Source organism: Lissotriton helveticus, chromosome 5_1 (genome assembly GCF_964261635.1).
Source record: "Lissotriton helveticus chromosome 5_1, aLisHel1.1, whole genome shotgun sequence".
NCBI lineage: Eukaryota > Metazoa > Chordata > Amphibia > Caudata > Salamandridae > Lissotriton > Lissotriton helveticus.
In genome coordinates this window covers 1,118,374,503-1,118,389,547 of record NC_136065.1, presented here as the reverse complement: position 1 = coordinate 1,118,389,547, position 15,045 = coordinate 1,118,374,503, and the positions used below count along the sequence as shown (strand labels likewise).

Here is a 15,045-nt window from a genome sequence, read left to right as displayed (position 1 = left end):
CTGTGCCACGTATGTAACGGTCACGTCCTCCACCGCGGTAGCTGTGTGCCAAGGACTTAACCGTTACATTCTCAGCAGTGGGATTTCATATATTTGGGTGGGGGTGTTTTGTTTTTTCAGCTTTGTGAGCAGGGGAAGAGCTTCCCCTGCCATTTGTATCGGGAGACCTGGGGGATTGCTGGGTCGAAGTAAGTTTGTGGCTCCCTGCAGATTCCAGAACTTTCCATAACTGAAATGTGAGGAAAATGGGTTTTTATAGTCAATGTTTGAGGTTTTCACGGGATTCTGGGTAATAACACAGGGCGAGTGCCTTACAAGTCGGCCCACCCTGAATAGCCTTCGCTTAGCTAGGATTCCCTGGGTGCTGGTTGAGCTAGGGTACAAAATTTAAGGGAACGAAAATGGTAGAACAAGTGTTACTACCATTTCTCTGGGCCCAGGGAGCCTTCACCTGCGTGGCAGGGTCCAGGAGCAATGACCGGGCCACCTACCCTGGGCCCCATCTGCCCTCCCTCCCTGGGCTCCATTATCCTTCCTGCCGCACTGCCAAGGGCCTGGTACGTGGTTCTATCTGGCCCGGAGAGGCTTCCCCTGCTTGGCTGGGTTCAGAAACTCTGACCGGGTGAGGGCACCCCATCCTGGGCTCCGTCTTCCGGCCCACAGTTTTGCAAAGTGCCCGGGAAGGAGTCCTGCCATCCTGGTGGAAGCCTTCTCTTCGCGTCTGGTCCCGGGGCTCTGCCGGGCCTCAGGGTGGGTGCTCCTTTCCTGGGCTCCAACCCCTCGGCCTGCCGCACAGCCAAGGACCCGGGACGGGGGTCCATCAGGCCCATGGAGGCTTTCCTTGCTTGGCTGGGCTCAGTAGCCCTGACCGGGGCCTGACAGGCCCTGGGATGAGTGCTTTTCTGTCTTGAGCTCTGTCCTCTGGTCCACCGTGTGAAAAAGTGCCCGGGATGGGGTCCCACAAGCCCGGGGAGGCCTTCCCTTCATGTCTGGGCCCCGGAGCTCTCACCGAGCCTGCCGGGCCTAAGGGCAGGTGCTCCTGCCCAGGGTTCTGTCCTCCGGCCTGCTGCCCTAACAAGAGCACAGTAGAGGACCAACGTCCGTCAGGCACAGGGAGCCTTCCCCTGCCTAGCTGGGTTCAAGGGCCTTGACCTTGGCCTCAAAGGGCCCTGGTGTGGGTGCTTCTGAGTCCTGGGCTCTGTCCTCCGGCCCACCGTGTGGCAAAGTGCCTGAGATGTGGTCCCGCGAGCCCGGGGATGATGTCTTACCTTCACACCCCTGACAGAGATTATATATTCCGATGTCTGTCCTGTCAACTTTCGATGATACGTTGTGTGCCTACCATGGTGACCATGGGTAACAGGATATCGGGGTTCGATTCCGGAGAGGGAACCCAAAAAATTGCTACCACATCCAAGGAAGGCAGAAGGTGCGCAAATTACCCACTCCACCCTCGGGTAGCTAGTGACGTCAAATAAAAATAAAGGACTTTTGGAATTGGAATGAGTACACTTTAAATCCTTTAACGAGGATCCATTGGAGTGCAAGTCTGGTGCCAGCAGCCACAGTAATTTCAGCTCCAATAGCGTATAGTAAGGTTGATGCAGTTAAAAAGCTTGTAGTTGTAGATTCGAAGACGATCAGATACCATCATGGTTCTAACCATAAATTATGCCGATTTGGAATCCGACGGCGTTGTTCCCATGACCCGCGAAGCAGCTTCCGGGAAACCAAAGTCTTTGCATTCTAGGGAGAGTATGGTTGCAGAGCTGAAACTTAGAGGACTTGACGGAAGGGCACCACTAGGAGTGCGGGATAATTTGACTAAATGCGGAAAACCTCACCCGCCCGGACATGCAAAGGATTGATAGCTCTCTCTCAATTCTGTGGGTGGTGGTGCATGGCCATTCTTAGTTGGTGGAGCAATTTGTCTGGTTAATTCCAATAACAAACAAGACTTCTCTATGCTATCTAGTTACGCGGCCCCCACCGGTCGGCGTCCAACTTCTTAGAAGCACAAGTGACGTTCAGCCACACGAGATTGAGCAATAACACGTCTGTAATGCACTTAGATGTCCAGGGCTGCACAAGTGCTACACTGAATGGAACAATCAGCATGTGTCTACTCTTCACTGACAGGTGCGGGTAACCCGCTGAACCCAGTTTGTGAGAGGGATTGTGGATTGCAGTTATTTCTCATGAATGAGGAATTTCCACTTAGTGCAGGCCATAAGCTTACGTAGATTAAGTCCCTGCCCTTTGTACACACTGCCTGTCGCTACTACCGATTAGATGGTTTAGTGAGGTCCTTGGATCAGCCCTTCCGGGGTCGGCAATGGCCCTGGCAGAGTGCAGAGAAGACAATCAAGCTTGACTATCTAGAGGAAGTAAAAGTTGTAAAAAGGTTTCCGTAAGTGAACCTGCAGAAGGATCATTTTTGGCGGAGTGGCCTGAGCGACGGATGGCGCCAGCCTGAAACCCTCATTTGCCTCCCAGGTGGAATACACACACACTGTAGGCACAGGGCCCAGCCCTGTCCTTGCATGCCTTGGCCATCAGAGTGATCCGCAGCTGCATGGGGTGCTTAGGTGCGGACTAAGCCTCAGTGGGCTCCTCCAACCGGGGGGGAACCGATCAACCTATACGCAAGGGACTGAGGATTGGGGGGCGGCTCCTGTCTCTCTGAGAGGGGCACAACGATAGGCCCCCCCAATACGGAACCCGCGCTCACTCTGCATGACCCTGCGGTGGAGGAGACAGAATGGCAGTACCTCCCCAGGCTGGTGGTGGGGCTGCCTGCTCCCATCGCTCCAGGAGCCCCCCTCACCCACAGCTGGTAATTCTTTCCAGCGGTGCAGTCCAACTCCCAGAGGGGAAGCCTTGATTGGGGCATCGGGTCATCTTGCCATGTGGGCAGCAGACAGACGGATGGCGTCACCTTCAACCTGCCTCTCCTGCACCCGCAGGTGGGCGAACGTTTTTGGAAAGTTGCCTGTGACTCTTAGGGATGGATCACTCGGCTCGCGCGTTGATGAAGCACTCAGCTAGCTGCGAGAATTAGTGTGAATTGCAGGACACATTGATCATAGACACTTGAAATACACCTTGCACCCTGGGTTGCTCCCGGGGCTATGCCTGTCTGAGGGTGGCTCGATTGACAATTGCCCCGGGGTTTCCCTCGGATGCGGCTGGGGCCCTTGCAGGGTAACTCTCTTTCCCTCGTCCCCCAAGATCAGAACCCCAGATCACCCGTGGCAGGATCTCCCACCCAGTCCTGTTGTGGAGCTATGCTGCTGACACACCTAGCCTTCCTTCCACCTCCGCAGGGAGCAGGATGACGACTGGTCAACTCAGGGCCCATCTGGGGTGCCTGGCTGTGTGCCACGTGTGGCTGTCTGAGGTGTCCCATGGCTGCACACACGCACCGACACGGGCACCCACCTCAGCAGCCAGCATCCTGGGTAGTGCGAACCCCCTGCCGGCCCGGCCCACGGGCACTCACCTGCCCCTGTGGGCCTCGGTCTTCCCATCTGGGTAAAGAGGGTGTGCTGCTGCGATTCCGGCCCCTGCAGCATAGGGGCTGGTGTTTCCCTGCTCCCCCACGCAAGTCATTTAGAACCTGGTTGATTACCTTAGCAGTGACCAGCCTCTGAACATACCTTTCCACTGCCTCAAATGAATCGTCTATTCAGATGCTAAGCTGGAGATGAGGCCATGGGAGTAGATGAGAGTGAGGTAGAGGGTTGAGGAGGGGTTAAGGGAAATGGGATGAGAGGGAGGCAAACAAAGAGTGGTCAGCTTTATTGAAAAAAGGTACAGCCACAGACAGTTTGAAGAAAAGAGGAAAAAAAGCAGACTGTTAGGTCAGTTCTTTGTATGCCCTTCTAAACCTAGGCACTATGGGCCTCGACCAAGCTCGCCCATAGCCAAGAATGGCCCTGTCTGTAGATCTGTGCTGCTGAAAGATCTGTGCATTGTTCCATTGTTGAAATGCTTCATTATGCACACCAATTAAAATATGAACCCACAGCACCCCTTAGAAGCAAGAACGAATGGAGGAGCAGGCTAAAAACTTCCAGGGGCCCTATTATACATTGTGCCCCGTGGGTACAATGGGTGTTTGCACCCACTTTGTGTGCCACAGGGGCACAATGGTAATGCAGAAGGGCAGCAGATGCCTGTGTGTCCTCTTCTGTAATACTGATAGTGATAGCGCACATGTTGTGCCAGTGCTATCATAAGAGGTTGTTCCCTCATTTGCATGGGGGGGTGTCCCCATGCAAATGAGGGAATCAGTTTGCATTTGAACCCATGCCATATTATGGATGTCGGTGCAGAGACAAACATGCGTTTAAGAGGTGCACTGAAGGTGTGCCACAAAAAGGTGGTGCACTTTCAGTGCACCTTCTAAAGGTAGCCCACTGAGGGAAGAAATGGGGTCCCATGAGCCCCGCCAGACATCCCCTTGGTGGCGGGTGCAGTCACCCTCTGGGGAGGGAATTGTCTCCTCACTTGAAAGTGCAGGTGACTTGCCGCCTGCACATTTGAACACAGAGTAGATTTTAAACAGCTGCTCTGCATTTCCCTTGAATGACTGTTCCGAGGGCCGCCTGAGTTCGTGGCTGCCCTGAGATCAGCGCATTCTTTCTAATAAGGTTCACTGTCCCTGTTTGCACCTGGCGCACACCATTTGAAAGGTGTATCATGGCTCAAACAGGACAAGTGCGCCGTATTTATAATAAGGCCTCAGGTTCCACATATTCAAACCTGACTATCAGAAAAGTTTTTTACAATAGTGTTACCTTCTCCAAAGGGAACATCTGATCTTTTGATTCCTGGGCCAGAGATATCTTCCACATTCTCTTTCCAAACAGTTGATATTTCAATCTTCTCTTTCGAGCAATTTATAATGTTTTGGGAGCTGGTTACGAGAACACATCATATGGGTATCTTCTGTGTTCATATCATGGCTTACAAAGATTTGTCTTCTGGAAATACAGCTTCTCCTGGGCATCAGCTGGCACCCTCTCTTGGTTTCCTTCAGGTACTTCCCTGATCTATCCCTTGGATTTGCACAAGAGTCTTCAGTGGTTTCATATGAGACTCTGCCCTATATTACTTTGAGGAGTATGGCAGGCTGAGTAGCTACAGGACAGAACAAATTCGGACACTGACACATAGTTACCCAATCCTAACACAGTTTTGGCATGTCATTTGTAATGGTTATTTCCACTTTCTTGCACCAGGTTTATGATACAGCAGCACATTCCAGCACTGATGCGTAATATCTTTCATGCCAAGTGCCAAAATGTACAATGCAAATGACAGCATTGTGAATTAAATGGACAGCTCATGGGTTCAAATGAGCAGCTGCACTTCTACACAGGATCCCACTTGATTGTTGGTTACTCATTTTCATGGAGCTTGGCTGTGGTCGCACTTCTAACTCTCTAAAGAAACCTTTAGGATGCTAATTCTTTTTAGTAATTTGGCTTTGATGAAGATCTTCAGATGATGTCCATTAAGACATCTCTGGCCTGGGCACAAGGCTTGACATCTTGCATCAGCACCAGTTGATACAGTGCTGTATTGTGCTTCATAAAATCTCCCTAGCAGCTTAAGGATGCTCAGAGCCGCTGTTTTCCACACTGAGGAGAAATGACTGTATAGTTGAGGCCGTGCTCCACTAATGATCCCATCACCACCTTTATCCATCACTAAATATCCATATATCTTGCCCTAAACGCATTTTATGTTCAGAGTTTTCGGTGAAGCGGAGGATATATGAAAAACTCCTTGTTTGATCTGTTCCTCAGAGCAGTTTACCGAACATGATGGTCACAGAATCTTAATCATTATATGCCACGTGCACGAGTCCCTGCAGGTTTTAAAGGAAATTTTAGCTCCATATTCTAGCAGCTTCTGTCAAATCATGAACAAGTGGAAATAAGTCCCCCCATGGGGCATTGTTTAGCATTTACGAGATTTATGATCAAGCACACACACAAGTGCTGAGGTATAAGGAATATAAATCCCCCAAAGACAGATCCCCCCAATAATTGAATTACAGAGCCATTATCATGCGCCGAAAAGAGCGACTTTATGACTTCCCCTGACAAGATAAGGCTTGTTAGAATATTTATGATAATAGGCAGCGTCTTGCATCTCCAAGAAGCAGCCTATTCCCTCCACCCTGGCACAGCTAATTAGCCTCCCCAGGTAATGACGTGGATTGGTGATCAACCAACCCGGATGAAATCTAACAAATGCTGCCACGAGCCCCTTGTCAGCAATCAAAGGAGTTTCAAAACCATGGCGTTGTGCAAAATCACTAATGCAGCGATAAGAATAGCAAGGACACTGTTATAGCTTTCGAAATAACACGATTAAAATAACGGAATTACTAACGTGATTTTCGAAAATGAGTACAGTTATGCACTGTACTATGCAGGACTGGTTCACTACCACTGGACAAAACTACATGCCAACGCCAAGGGGAAAATGTGAAACCTTTTTGAACGCCGCAAAATGCTTACTTTTCAAGAAAGTATGGTCTGCAATTCTTCCCCATAGCCAGGCGATGCATCTGACCAACACTTTGTAACATTTATGATTGAAGATTATAATCCGACAGCAAATACATTTTGCTGCAACAAAAACACATATGACACTTTATCGATTCAAAATCCTAAAACAGTTAGACATCGTTGCTGTGTAATTGGTCTTCACATCATCTTAAAGTGTAGCTTCCTTTTCTATTGATTGTAAGTAACTATTGGGTACGTTGTTGTGAATGATCCTGCTGTGGTTGAACACAATTACAGGTAGCTATCTTGCTTGCAGAACATCGAGTGCTGCTAATAGCCATAACAAATGTTTCTCTTATGACCCCAAGGTTTGTAGCAGCTAAGGATGGATTGATGCGGGCCTTCAAACAAAGCTCTCGGAGCTTCATGTTCTAACCCTGAGGAACCAAATGTACAGAACCAAATACCTTACAAAAAATTACAAAAACTGAAAATAAATTATGGTGATGCATAAGAACCGAAATTTAAAAAAATCATGCCATCAACTGGAAAAATGTGATTCGAATATATATTTTTTAAATTCTTTTTATTGATAAACACAAAGTATGCTTCGTATGATTCTAATATTAAACACCAAAGTCAAGATTACAAAATGACTTGGGCTTCTAAAAAGACTCTTTCTTCCCTTGCACACCTGCATTAATGAAAAATCACGGTGTCTGTACCTTAATAATCTCTTGAATTTTAATAGCAGCACGTTGGTTTTTTTCTTTTATCATTGCTGTGCTGTTTTTCCAGTAACTTCTGCTATCGTAGCCAATATCAGGGAGGCTATTTAAAGTTTGGGCCTAAAATTGATGATGTCCTATCTGCCATGTATAGAGTACATTGTCATGCATATACTCTAAATAGGGTGGACAGGACATCTGACTATTTGTGGCAGAGGGCCTTCATCTCCCAAATTTTAAATAAGCCCCTATGTCTTCTTGGGCTACAAACTCGGATCCCTGGGTGCAGTGAGGGGCTTCTTGGGCTCTGGTGTGACCCTGTATGACTGTGTATCGGCAACTTTGTGACTGTCTACTACCACGGCATCCTAGCACAATGAAACTGGTTGCCTCCTGGGTGCAAAAGGGAGTGGAAGAAGGGGCCTGTTACTGCCCTGACCCTACATCAAGTGCAGCAAATACATAGGACGGTGTGGTGATGTGTTAAAGGGGAAACAGCATTTACAATGCTGTCATTACATCACGCTACTATTACAACGCAGTTGTTACAACAACTGCGTTGTTAGTACTCGATGTATTTACATATCATGTCATTACAACGACTTGCACTAGGAGCGATGAGGTGTTGGAAATGAATTCCAAACACCCAACACATTCCCTACACTTGCGCAAACTTGAGTAGGAATAGTAATTAATACTATTCCTAAGTCCAGTGCGCCCCCTAGTACAAGTCGTTGTAATGACTTGCAATGTAAATGCATTGCGTTGTAACGACTGCGTTGCAAAAGCACGCGATGTAATGATACCTATTCGTGTGGAAGATCCCCATACCACAACCCTGAGTCATTGGCTTATGTGCTGGCTGAGGTGGGGAGCGATATGCAAGGTAAGGCAGTGACAATCTCTGGCCTCTGGGAGTGAGGTGAAGCCTGGAAGAGAGCAGGGGCTGGTGTGAACTCTGGATGCAGCCAGGTCTAAAAGATGCCAGAACAGTGTATGTCCTGTGGTGAGGAGGAATGTCTGGCAGGGACTCACGTATTAGAAGAGATACAAATGGCTCTCAGAACTTGGAGAGCTGACATTCTTTAGCAGGATCATCCTCGATTTTCTTCTATTTTTTTAACTGAGGGTCTACAGAGAAGTGTGGGATCAATTTAACAAACCTACCTCTCGGCTTTGGGAGCCCTTGCTGACTTCTAAATGTTTTACATTTGTTGACCTGGATGTGAAATAAAAAAATTGACACGGTGGACAGATTACAGTGCTCAGATGATACCTGCAAGCCTGATGTGAGAGACTGAGGTACTTAATCCAGCTGTCTATAAACTTCAAGTTGATAAGAAATATACAATAATATATAAAAAAATCTTTGTGGCACGAAAAGCTAATCGTTTGCCTATTCATGTCAAGAAAATAAAACCAAGACATGAACACTAGACTAGTGATGACAATAATCCACTATACTCTCGCTAAAGATATGAGAATATAGTAACGTACGATCTGGGGTTGCTAAGTGTTCGGGGTTACCAAATAGAGGGAAAACAGTTTAAACATGCGATATAAATCTAAGTGCAACTGTGAAAAAATCTGGACCTAACGATATGTATTATGATATGTTTTCTAGAAAATATTAAGCTGTGAACGAGTCCTTGAAGAAGGTGCAGAATAGAAAAACAGCACCGAAACGCCGCGTCGACAATTTCGTTCTTGTAACAATATTTTGTTTTATGATTATGTAATGTTTATGTTTAAGTACCAAATTAGTGAAGTTTTAAATGTTTTTTAATTATTCCTTGAATAACCTTTTTTAAATGTGTGAATAAAATTGTGTATATGATTTGTACATACTACTACCTAAGATTACTTATTCTAATAAATGTATGAAAATGTTTTAACTAACAAGTATGCCTCGTGGTTTTAATGATATCTTTATGGTCCATACATATTGAGTTGTAAATTTGGTAATCAGCGTAACACTGCAACCCATTCCTTTATTGCAAATCATCCCCCAGTTGGGATCATAAGCATTATTTACTCCCAGGAGAAGGAACCCTCTTTTTGTTATATCAGGTACATGGCTATTCAACACACACTAGCCACGTTCTGAGGTTACCTTGTCTGCAGAAGGCATTTTAGGATTGCTGAATTGCAAAGGACTAAGAAGTGGTGTGCCTGTACAAATGAATGTTGTGGGTAATCAACCCCTATAGTCAGGAATTGTTTGTTCTCACAGCCAGGGTTGTTTCAGGTGTTCTTGATAAATGTTCTGTTCCTCTCCTAATATATTTTTCTGCCACTAGTCTGGTGACCATGGGTGTTGGATGTAGACGACTGGTCTCAGAGGGAATACAATGACTGTGGGTATCCTTCTACAGAATGCAACCACAATCCTTGTCAGGGTGAAGTCATAAGCAAACCCCAAATTAACCTGTGCTCAACCCTTTGGTAACTTGACTCAGAACAGTCAGGCTTAGCTTAGAGGCAATGTGTAAAGTTTTGATGCAGCACTTCAAACAGTAATAAGGCAAATACACAACACAAGAAAAATCCTTCCCCAATTTAGAAAATTGAGAGTAAATTCATTAATAAATGAATTAAGACCAAAACCACAACAATTCAATCAGTAGAACCGGAGATATTCAGGTTTAAAAATATCAGTGAAAATAGCACCAAAAAGCACACAGCGCCAACTGGGGTAATCTAGTCACACTGGACGGGGATAAAGTCACACGTTCAGGCGATGATAATGGAGTGATGGCTGGCTACAAGGATCCACCTAGGTCTCCTGCACACATACCCTTAATCCTGTTGTGAAGAGATGTGGAGTCCCATATTGAGGATGCGTTGCGTGGCAGAGGCAATGTGAGGTCTGTGCGAAGAGATGTGTTGTGCAGCAGCAGTTCCGGGGAACTGTGAAATGGGATGCCCTTGCATGGAGATGTATCATACTGTGGCAGTTCTGATGGGCTGCATTGGTTGAGGCAATGCCTTGTCCTGAAATGAGTCACACAGGGGCGGTTGCAGTGGGTTGCAATGGGTGATGCAAAGTCCTTACATCTGGGAAGTCAGCACAGCACAGGCAATGCGTCAATTCCAAGGGCAACGCATCAAGCTGCAATGGTGATGCACTGGTTCTGCAGGAGATGTGCCACATTGCAATAGGAGATTTGTTGGTTCTGCTGAATCTACAGATGGCTTAGCAGAGCACCTTCAGGCCCACTTCCAAGGGTCCATGACTGGGGTAGCACCACCTTGGAGGGCAGGACTCACTGATGGCAAAGTACAGGTGCTGGGTTCCAAGTTGTTGGTAGTCTGTTTTTTCCCCGGAGGCTTCTTATCAGGAGGCCAGCCATCTAGCCCTAGGAGTCATGCAGGGTCCTGGGTTTAGAGTTGCAAGTCCAGTCCTTCTCACTAAAGCAACAGGGCAGCAGGTCAGCACAATGGGGCAGCAGTCCTTCCGGGCAGCAGTCCAGCAGAGTGGCAGTCCTTTCAGCAGAACAACTGTTTTTCTTCCTGGCAGAGTCCACATGTCCAGAAGTGTAGTTAAGAGTTAGGTCTAGGAGTCCAATATTTATACCTGGTGTACAGTTTGAAGGAGAGGAAGCTTCTAGGGATTTCAATTTCCCTGAGATGTCAAGCATCCCCTTTCTCCCTGTCCTGGTCCCAACTTGTTTGGGGCCACAAAAGACCTGTGTTAAACCCTTTGTAAGTGTGCTCAGGCGGAGCCCTTGTGATGTGCACATGTGGTAGTTGATAGCTCCTCCCTCTTATCAACTCAGAGTCATGCATCCTGCCAACACCTAGCTTCCCTGTCTCTCACTGTCTGGGAGCAAAACACAAAGAACTATTGTCAGCTGCACACTGTCATGTGACCTAGGAACAGGGTACAGGCATCAAATGGTTATGATAAGAGAAGGCCAACTTTCCAAAAGTGGCATTTTCAGAATTGTGACTTAAAATTCAACTTTACTATTAAAGAAGGCTTTTACTTACAATACTTCGGACATCAATCTCGAACCTAGTAGAAAGTTATCACTTATTAAATGTAATTAGGTAACCCAATGTTACCTACGTGAGAAATAGGCCTCACAATAGTGAAAACACAAATGTTTTTCACTACCAGGCCATGTAAAACTTAAATGTACATGTCCACATTTTTGAAAATACTGCACCCAGCCCTCTGGGCTGTGTAGGGTCTACCTCAATGCTGACTTATATGTTTTGAAAAGGGAGGTTTTGGCCTGACAAGAAGCTTCTCTTGCCAGGTCGAACTGACAGTTTAAAAACTGCACACACAGGTTTCAATGGCAGGCATGAGGTATGTTTAAAGGCCTACCTAAGTGGGTAGCACAATCAGTGGTGCCGGCCCACTAGTAGCATTTAAGTTACAGGTCCAGGCACAAGTAATACCACTTTACTAGGGACCTACAAGTAAATTGAATAGGCCAGTAGGGTGTAAGCCAGTTCTCCCTCATTTTAAGGAGAGAGCACAAGCACTTTAGCACTGGTAGTGGTGGAGTGCATAGAATCCAAGGTCAACACAAAAGGGTTCAGAAAACTGAAGAGTGGAGACAAAATGTTTGGGGATGACTCTGCAGAAAGGGCCAAGTGTAACAGTGCAAATGGAAGCAACCACGCCTGGCTTTATCTCTGATACCAGTATGTATCCAATTTCAAATTTAATGTTTCTATGAAACCTTTCAAATTCCACATAACTATAATTACTTACTGTCATATCTCCTCAACTTTTTCAACCGATTACTCTATAAGTGGCTTTGTAAACTGATTCAGTACATCTCAATGCCACTCTGTCGTTCCTCCTACCTATTCTTGTTCTTGTTAAGTCTGCTGTTCCTTTTGTATGTATTTATCCAAATGACTGAACTTCGAGAGGTTTTTCTGCTGCATTTGTCTTCTGGATACTGCAGTTTTCTCCAGTCTGAATTTCCCTTGCTCACCTACTTCAATGTTAACATAACATTCTGGTGCAAAGAACAAATGAAAAGAACATGCTAGGCCAATTTTTTGATCCAAAAGAAGAAACATACCTTTAACCTATCAAAGACCAGCTATTTAGACAGTTGCTAAATCCTGCAGTGATAACTGTCGTCCCTAGTTTTTAAATACACTCTTGCTTCTGTTTTCCAATCCTCATGCATTGACAATGGGAAAGATAAGCAGACCAAAGCACTTCAAACTAACATAATATTGAATTATTTAAATCATCTGCATCTGAAAAAAACTCAGTGATTTCATAGAGCTCAAATGGCGGTCCAACCACTTCTGCCGGCTGTCTTTAAAGAGACATATGCTGCCTATGAACAAATAAAAGAAAATATGACACTGGAAATTAAGCTGTTTCACACTCCCCTTAGAAAGGTAGCAGAACTAAAGCATCTGAAAAGGATGTCAACTCCATTATCAAAAGTCTGAAATGTGGACTTCAGTTATTAAACTTCATAAAGTAACGCAAACTCTGGCCAGTAGGCTAACAGGGTGTAGAATACAAAGGCAACGTTGAGATGCAATAATGTACATTTTATGGTTTCCCCGAATAAGCAGAGGACTCACTTGCTTAGCTGGCAATAGAGGGATGAACTCTGGGCACCCGACAGTGAAAGGCCTCTCAAAACTGTTCTCAGTCAAGAATGCATAGGACGAAGTACAGATCCCTGAATACCATCTCATCACTGCCAATTTCAACTTTCTGGACAGAGAATTAATTATACAATCTACTCACAGCAGAGGTATGGCTCAGCATGAGGGCCTTCAGTAATATGCATAGATGGTGCCAAGACAGGAAAAACTCCTTACAACCAACTGAATATCAACTCTGCGAAAAGGCCTCAAGTACATGCTATTATACTCTGTCAAGCTGAGTGTCATTAGAGGTGGAACTACTCATTTTTGACACACTGGAGACAACTCGGGGTTCGCGGGAGGGCGGGAGAGACCAGGCTGGACTCTGAGATACAACTCAAAAATACATGAGAGAAACCTGGTGTAAATCTCCTGCTGAAACAGACAGCGAAGCAAGTGTGCACTGTAGTGGGAGAGTGGTTGTCCTGGATTATGCTACTCTGGTGGAATGATTCTTGAAATATTTTTATGTTCTTGAGAGAATATATTCATGTATATTCTATTATATCCGTGTATGGAACACGATACCAAGATCGCCTGAAAGTAACAATATGCATTAAACATGGCTTGGACTGCATCACTTCAATGTAGCCAGAGGTTCGGGGGCAGCAGTACTCTCGTCTGAGAAAGCAGTGCCCTTATTATGGTGCCATACAGGTCCATGCCAAATACAGCCTAGCATACAAAAGGTTCCTTTTTGTGTGGCCGAGTGGTCCAGGTCTGCGAAGGACTGAGGCCTGCTGTATTTTTGTGATATGTCTGGTTTGGTATGTCCTTATTGCATGGCTGAGTGGTCCAGGTCTGCGGAGGACTGCGGCCTGCTGTATTTTTGTGATATGTTTGGTTTGGTATATCCTTATTGTATGGCTGAGTTATCTAGGTCTGCGGAGGACTGTGGCCTGCTGTATTTTTGTGATATGTTTGGTTTGGTATGTTAGAAAGATGTTTTGCATTGAATTTGGTGGTTGTAAGCACTGGTTTTTATTGCGCGTGAACTCACTGTTGTTTTATCCTAAGTATTCCATTTATATGTAATCAGCCTAGGTCTTCCTAGCTGCTCAGCCAGAGTGAGAGATGATAACGGAATGTTGGTGTGACTGTAATGAATTGAATGCCTGGGTGGATGAGTGGGGACAGTTGGAGATGTGCTGAGCAGCTAGGCAGGCTGCTCCTGGTGGGGCTGGTACATAGCTAGTACCTGACTAGAGCTGGCTGCACTATGATTGATACTACCCTGAAATGGAACCAATAAAGAAGACTTGAAATATACAGCATGGTTTCCAGTGTCTCTATGTGCAGGGTACAACACTCTCCAATGTCATTTTCCTAGGGAGGGTGTATGATACCCTTGATTGTAAAGAGGTATTTTTGCTAGATTTATGGCCCAAACACAGTCGATATGACCTTTTTTCCTAAAATACTGGATGTGGTTTCCATTTGTCTGAAAATAACCAAGATTGGGGGCGGATAATTTAACTGCATTCTGTTGGGCATGATCAATTGATACTCTCATTGGTTTCAACCAGAATACAGACTTTAGTACAACTCTAAGACGCACGCCCTTTACCATTTTTGCACGGCAGATGGTTGGAGGGAGAACACTGATGAGTGAGGGTTCATTAATTCTACTACCCCCACATAAGTCCTATAGTATGTTGAAGGATTTTTTATTGAGAAAGCATTATATGAGAGATGTACTGAGGTGGGATCCCCAGGGATGATTCTGTCTCAACATTCGACGTTGAAACTTACACATACCCCTGGGAGTAGGCATGGTTATTGATCGTGTAGATCCTTCAAGATGTTGAATTTCAAAGACCTATTTGTGACTCCTTAACTCTAAATTGAATTGAATTTTCTGAAGAGCACACCAGTGAATGGGATAAGATCAATGTAGTGGTTGGAATAGTGTGAAGTCCTCTACCACTATGTTCCCAGATTGTATTAATTTAAAAAAAGAATTAGTCAAATAATGACAGATTGGATAAGTATTCCTAGGTACATTTTCTGCAGTGAATGAACCAACATAGTGATAATTCATAGAGAGTTTTAACATGACTGGTTAGTAGGGAGACAAAAAGAAACTCAATACTGTGAAGCAAAGGGGGAAAATGGTATACCACAAGGTTATTAATCTGGTTTTCCAAAAC

At 45.5% G+C, this 15,045-nt stretch overlaps 1 protein-coding gene and 1 pseudogene across 1 annotated transcript in view; both read left to right on the top strand.

Moving 5' to 3' along the window:
• LOC144752596 (VPS10 domain-containing receptor SorCS1-like) overlaps positions 1–15,045 on the top strand; it is a 1,975,184-nt gene that overhangs the window by 766,294 nt on the left and 1,193,845 nt on the right. The gene's annotated exons all lie outside the window — the stretch shown is intronic.
• LOC144756875 (5.8S ribosomal RNA) lies at positions 2,997–3,149 on the top strand (annotated as a pseudogene).